Source organism: Arachis ipaensis, chromosome B06 (assembly GCF_000816755.2).
Source record: "Arachis ipaensis cultivar K30076 chromosome B06, Araip1.1, whole genome shotgun sequence".
Taxonomy (NCBI): Eukaryota; Viridiplantae; Streptophyta; class Magnoliopsida; order Fabales; family Fabaceae; genus Arachis; species Arachis ipaensis.
The window spans coordinates 136,554,892-136,563,051 of record NC_029790.2 but is presented as its reverse complement, the minus strand read 5'-3'; the positions used below and the strand labels follow the sequence as shown (position 1 = coordinate 136,563,051).

General features: G+C 26.2%; 1 long non-coding RNA gene across 1 annotated transcript in view; it reads right to left on the bottom strand.

Moving 5' to 3' along the window:
• The window catches only part of LOC110263661, a 23,689-nt gene that overhangs the window by 3,491 nt on the left and 12,038 nt on the right, over positions 1-8,160 (bottom strand). The window lies entirely within an intron of this gene.

Below are 8,160 nucleotides of genomic sequence, written 5' to 3'. Positions count from 1 at the left end.
CTACTGGACTAATTATTTTATGCGTTTCGGTGGCTGAGAGCTTTAAGTCAAATAGGAATAAAATTGAACAGGCGATGATCGTAAATTCGTAATTGATTCCAGAAATGCACAATGCACTACCAAATTAATACTGGTCTAAAGTCGGTTAAGATAAAATCAAGTTCAACAACCGCAGAATAATACACTCGATGAGTTCGCAAAATTCAGAAGAACTAACAACTTAAAGATAGATAATTTTTTTTTTAAATAATTAGGTTACAAACAAACGAAGCCAACACTAGCGATACTAACACCTCTTTGGGGTAAAAACAGCAACATAAGGCCTTCCCTCAACAACACATCGAGTGTCATGAATCCAAGCAAGTAGTATCAAATCAAAACAGATATAAATCTTTTCTCCAAGTCTCCACTCCAAACAATCCACTAATTTATTGCAAATGAACACCTCTTTGGGGTAAAAACAGCCAACATAAGGCCTTCCCTCAACAACACATCGTGTCATGAATCCAAGCAAGTAGTATCAAATCAAAACAGATATAAATTTTTTCTCCAAGTCTCCACTCCAAACAATCCACTAATTTATTGCAAATGATCTGTTATATGCCAATTCAAAAAAAGAAGCTCCACATTTTGGGTACCGTAAGATTCAAAATAAAGCACCAACAGAAATAAAAGAGAAAAAGTGTGGATAAAATACCACATAAGTAAGCCAGTCAAACTAATTAATTTCTATGAGTTGCATCGTGTTATTCTTATTTTCTTTCCAAACTTCTCAACAAGTGTTACATATCTATGTAATTAAGTATCCAAGTTGACTCAATTTTAAATAGAGTTATGCGCATTAATGAGAGTGAAAGCAAGTGTCCACTCATTATGAAAAGTTTTTTTTTTCCTTGTTTTTCTTTGTCACGCTTCTTCTTCTTCTTTTCTCCTTCAGGCGGCTTCTTCTCACGTTCGTTTACGTACGGAGCATCTTCTTCTTCTTCACGTGTTTTCTTCTTATCGTTATTCTTTTGTTTGTATTTTTTTTGTCTTTTTCTCCTTCTCTCTGGTGAAGAGGAAGAAGAGTTTTAAATAGTGCAGAATGAACCGAACAGTCGAACACAGTATTCATGGTGAAACAATTATATAGTATTGAGTGAACGAAACATAATTCATTATATAAAATCAAATTCAAACAGTTTTCTGCAGAATTAACGAAACACAGTACTCATGGTGAAACAATTGTATAGTACTGAGTAAACGAAACATAATCTATTATATAAAATCAAATTCAAATAATTTTGCCTACAAATTAAAATCACAAAGGCCACTGAACCGAACAATGTTCATGTGGTGAATAAATAGCGATAAATTTTTAATCAACAAAAATAGTATTTCTCCATGCAAAAGAAGTACTGAACATAGTAACAACCAATTTCAAAATCCTAGTTAAATTATCCACCGAATTGAAGAAGAAGAAGAAGAATCTAAGTGCGCGAATTTGAAAGAAGGAGGAGGAGGAAGAAGATGAGGAGAAATACTATTCTTGTTAATTGAACACCATTTATTCACCATATGAATATTGTTCGGTTTGGTGGCCTCCTTTTACTTTGTTCAATATTTAAGATTATTGTGATAGCATGCAGCAATTATTCCCTAGCTGTCTCAACGTAATAACCTCATTCAACTTATTTGAAGTTGAATCATTCATTGTTTCCATTCAGAAGTGTAGATCAAAGAAGAAAACGAAAAAGAAGAGGAACGACGGAGCTTATTACGTTGAATTCAATGCAGATCAATAATGAAGAATGCGATCAAAGAAGAAAAACGCAAACAGAGGAGAACGACGAATTTTATTAGGTTGAAGAAGAAGGAGGAGTAAAACGCAATACGTTATATAAGGTGCGTGTATAACAAACGACTGTGAGGTGGGAGAATGCATGTGTGAATAAAGTTACTTAGATAACATCCATGTATTTTTTACATGGATATAGAGCTTTTTCCTAAATTTATTTCTCTCAAAGTTTAGCATTTAATATATATATATTTACTTCTTTTTTTTTACCATCTTAAATATGAATACTACTCCATCCAATGGTCTTAACTCCTCATCAAAAATAAATTGTCACTGATTCCATGCCAAGCACAACTGCACCCGCATTACATTTTACACCTATAAATTCGCCCAAAAAAGCACATTATTAATATTATGGTTCAAAAGATAACCACCTATTGCAGTCACGTGTTTATGAATATACTCTATAGTCTATATATAACCATCAACTCTCTTTTTTCCTTATGGTGCTTTCTATGGTCTATTTCTTCACTCTATTGATTGGTCACAACTTTTCATAAGAAGTGCAAGCATTCAAATTTTTTCATTCACTCCAATGGTGTTTTATTACTTCCCAAATTTTATGTCGTTGAAATTCTTTATTTTCAAAGAGCTTAAAATTTCTAATTCTCCATATTATCGACACTAGCAAACCATAGATTGATATATAACTTCATTAATTAGTCGGACATAATCTTACTAAAGTTCTAATAAGATAAAATTAAGTTGAACAACTGCTGAACAATAACTTAATGAAAGATAAAATTCTGCTTGGAAGTAGGCTGAATCATTAATTATTTCGATTTCCCGATGAATGTGTATGGGTTCTACTAATTTTGTCCATAATCAATATCCGTCGAAATGAAATAGGATTACAAATGTTAAATTCTAACTTCAATAATGTTTAGACATTTTGGGCCTGCATCACTAGCACCCACGTTAGATAATATTGGGCTTTTAACCCAACTAATGTTTGTTATTATTTGTTTGTCCAATCATCAAATTAAGCTCAACAATTCTCTTACGATTATGTCAATGTATAGTACTATCAGATAAAAATTGATTAAATTATATTTATTTCTGACAAAGTGGGTAACCTTTTAGGCCTAATCACGGTCAGAGTTGAAAAAGGTTTGAAAAGTGTTAACAATACAAATACTTTTTATTTTTAATACCCAATAATAAATATATAAATTAAAACTAATATTGTTTCGTACAAAATCATAAAATGTATATCTATCTATTCTATTATATAAAAATTGGGTTTCTACACTTAATGATGGAGCTGATGTGGCATGCTTTTGAGAGTGTTTTCCGATTTATTTCTTTTAACTCATTAAATACAAGTTATTACGATAAACTAACTATATCAACTAATTGGTTTGATTAGATATTTTAATATCATATAATTTATTATAATTTTATCAATTTGATATGGTAATATTTTCTAATTCATTTATTTTGATATTTTGTTAGTATTTTTTAATTTAATTCTTTTAATTTATTAAATCAAATTTATTGTGTGTACTAATTAATTAATTTGATTAATTTATTAGTCATTAAATAATAAATTTATGAATAAAATAGACAACTGAGATATTTTTAACTAATAATTAAATCAAATTAAATAGTATATATTAAGCTAAATTTAAATCATGTGAATTAAAAATTAAATTAAAATAAGATAATTTTTTACTTATTCAAGTTGAGTGCAATAAACACAAATTAATTTTGTTAGATAATCATAGTTGTCTGATCTACTACATATAGATGGCCACACAAAATTATAAGAATCATAATTTTTATTACTCTTGTTATTTCAACTTTTCTTTTTTTTTTTTTTTAGGTATAATTTTTTTTATATATAAATGTACCCAAAATGAGAAAGTATGGATGGGTGTTTTATTGATTGTTTGTTTGATGAATATATCTCAATTTAGTCATTTTACTAATGTGGATGGAAGTTGACCTATAGCAATTCAAAGTAGCCAATGTATTTTTTTATAGCATTAAATAGAAGAATATTTGTTAAAATGAATATATCCATTGTAATGATTTTGTTTTTCAATTGTTATATTTTTATGTTAGTAGTGTAAATTCTTTGAAGGTACAAGATAATAAAATAGGTTGACTTAATATCATTAGAAGATAAATTTAATGGTTCAAACAAGTACTACTAATATTGTTAAAAAAGTAATTTGTAATAATAATGTGATTTACATATTAATTTTTGTAAGTAAATTCATTTCAAAATGTAGAAATTAAACACAATTACGCTAAAATTTTAAAGGTAATATAGAATTTGACAACAAATTTAACACTCATTAAGGAAATAAATTTATTTATGCCTATTTCCTAATTATAAATTAAATAATAACAAGACTTATAAAAAAATATTAATGTCATCATTTTTATTAATTAAATCATAATATTAGGTAATTGATAGTTTCATAGGCAAAAATTATTAAGTAATTACGTAAAAATTAGCAACGAATAAGTAATAAAAATTTAGAAAAAATCAATTATGTAATACCAATTTCATAATTAAAATATGTCTCATATCATATTCTCATATATTCTATTTATTATCTATTCCCTTATATAAAAATCAGGTTCCTGCACTTAATGATGGAGTTGACTTGACATGCATGCTTACGAGAGTGTTTAGCGATTTGTTTCTTTTAACTCATTAAATATAATTTATTATGATAAATCAACTATATCAATTAATTGATTTGATTAGATATTTAAATATCACACAATTTATTATAATTTATATCAAATTAATTTGGTAGTATTTTTTAATTTATTTCTTTTAATATTTTGTTAATTTTTTTTTAATTTATTAAATCAAATTAATTATACTAATTATCTGTATTAATTAATTAATCATTAAAATAACAAATCTATGCAAAAGATAGGTTCTTAATATATTTTTTATTAATAATTAAATCAAATCAAATCATATATATTGAGCTAAATTTAAATCATATGAATTAAGGACTAAAATAAAATAAGATGATTTTTTACTTATTCAAATTAAATGCAATAAATAAAATTAATTTTATTAGATAATCATAGTCTTTTAGTCTTCTATATATAGATAGCCACATAAAATTATAAAAATTATCATTTTTATTATGTTTACTATTTCAACTCTTTTTTTTAATGTATAAATATACTCAAAATGAGAAGGTATGGATGAGTGTTTCATTAATTGTTTGTTTGACAAATATTATAGTCTGAAAATATCTCAATTTAGGCATTATACCGCTATCGATGGAAGTTGAACCTGTAGTAATTCAGGGTGACCATGATATTTTTTATAGTATTATATAAAAAAAATATTTTTTAAAATGAATATACTCATTGTAATTAATTTTCTTTGTCAATCTGTTATCTTTTTTACCTAACAAATAATATCCATGTTGAAATATTTTTTTCATCAGAAGCCATACATAATTGATTGATAATTTTATATATAAAAATACTCATGTGGTAATTAAATACCATATTGTTATCTCGTTAAAGTTAATTCTCCTATGATTATGTGAATCTATAGCACTATCAGATGAAAATTGATTGGATTACATTTATGTCCAACGAGGTAGGTGATCTTTTAGGCCTAATCACGATCAGAGTTGAAGAAGGTTTGAAAAATGCTAACAATACAAATACTTTTTATTTTTAATACCCAATAATAAATATATAAATTAAAATTAATATTGTTCCATACAAAATCATAAAATGTATAACATACTCAAAATATATCCAATTCGTATTAACGGTCATTGTTTATTAATTACATGATAAATCTGGTTATTAAAAAATATTAAAATTAACTTAAATATACACAATATTATTTTATGCTTTTCATTTTTGTTTTATTATCATAAAAAGTCATACATATTATAAGAGAACCTCATCTTTTTACTAACGGTTCTTCCATTCAATGGTTTCTATAAAAAAAAAATGCATAATAATATTGTGTTTGACAAGAATACATGGGATTTTAAAATGTTGAAGTATAGGTTTAGTCTTTAACATATTCATAGATGAAGTGCAGAATAGATAAAAAGATAGTATATATTCTTTAATATTTTAAATTTTTTATAATATTTTCATAAAACTTGATTGATAGGTCTTCACAATATTTTTTTTTGAATTTTTTAACAAAAATATATCTTAATTTTTGTCTTTCATCTTTTATATTCATTGATTATACTAATTTTTTCATAGCATATTTTTATCAACTACATGCATTATTTTTTGTTTTTTTTACTTTTTTAATTATTTTATTACCTTATTTTTTATTATTTATTTTAATTTCACTCCTCATATGTATATGTTTATTGTATTTCACTTCATCTTAGCTTCAATTTCGCCAAAATAAAAAAAATTATGCGCATGTCTCAATTTACATATCTATGTAAATCAAATTTATGGAGTTCAAATTATGTGTTTTCGTAGTAAATCGAATCTATAAGATTCGAATTACTTAGATGTTATCTATGCTACTAAATCGAATGAAAGAGATTCGATTTACAATGAGCTGGATTACTATTAAGTGAGTATAAATCGAACCTTATTGCTTCGATTTAGCATGGACCATATAAATCAAAATTTATAGATTCAATTTAGTAGGGGATGACATAATTCAAATTCATTGAATTCAATTTACTTTCAAATCACAATGTCAAGTAATTCGAATCCTATATATTCGATTTATTACTTATTACCTTAATTCGAATACATTAAGTTCGATTTATATAGAAATGTAAATGGAGATAACTAGGTAACGTCTTTGGGTTTGGGGGATTTAGGTAATTTTGAGGTGGCTTTAGTTTATCAATATAAATTAACCTAATATGTAATATTAATTATTGTTATATATATATATATAAAATGAATTATAATTTATATATAATATATAGAAACATTAATATAATTTTACTCTATTATAATTTTTGCTCTTCTTACTTTTCTTTCCATCCAAGCAAAAGAAATTTTTTCCTCTATTTTCTTTCCATTCATTTTTTTTTCATCTAAACACACAAAAAAATATACTTTTCTTTTCGTTTTATTTCCTCTCATTTTTTTTCTTTTTACTTTCTTTCCTCTTATTTTTTTTATCTTATATTCAAATAATAGCTTAATGTTTATCTATTTATCTTCTATTAATATTATTATAACAAGGATACATGTGACTGTATAAAAATGATATAACCTAAACTTTGATTATATGATAATTTATTGAGTGGCTAGAATAGTTCCACGTCACAAACTAATGAATGCTAGCAATAGAAATGATCACAAAAATAGCCAAAAAAGGTATTTGTAGGGATTACTTGCATTTTGGGGCTAGATGGGGACTTGTGAAATTCTCACGACCTGCCATCCGAAAATGGATGGGGACTTGGTGTGGCAAACGGGCCAAAATCCGTATAACCCAACAAAAAGGAGAGTTAGGCTGAAAATTTGAGACTGCCAAATTTAAAAAGCCCGTCTACCCCACACGAAACTTATTAAATATACGCAAATATAAAATTATTAATTTATCCTAATTTATATATACATAAATTTATTTCTTAAATTTAGTAACCCTAATTTCTGCCTCCAATTCGAATTTTTCCTTTTTCTTTTAGACTTATTCTCAGTCTCGATCCCCTCTCTCTCCAACTCACTTTCTCTGCCTCTCAAGTCCATCACTACGTCGTTCAGTATCGTCCCAAAAATTATGTTATGTTATTATGTTAGAATATGTTTTTATGTTTTCTCCTTTTGAAATGTTATTTTTCATAACAAATATGTTATAAATTGTGTTGAATTATATTGAACTGATTATTTTATAATTATTATATTATGTCTTTTTGTGTTACTTTTTTTCAAAAGTTTACCGAGGAGATCTGCATTTTCTAAAGGGTAATTAAACAAGAACTTGCAATGACAGAGAAGGAATGGGGCATTTTTTTTAAAAAATAGGAGTGAGGGATGGAAAGGAGGTTTCTCACGCTCCTCTGAGTACTCATTATCATATCTAATTAGCAACGAAGATCTAATTTGAGTCGATTTAAGAGGGGACGCGTGGACTTCATCTGCATTGGGCCTTTAAAGTAACGAACCTAAGTCGGATTTCGGACCCTAATAATGGATTTTAGTTGATCTTGCTTGCATTGAAGTCTTATTAGACCCAAATATATCTTGAATTAATATTTTGAGTCATTATTATAGCAAATACTATACTATTTAATATTATAACACTTAGTATACGTAAAAATTGAATATATTTACAAGACATTTTTTTAATTCAAATTAAAAAATTAATTATCTCTTTTTTATTTTTA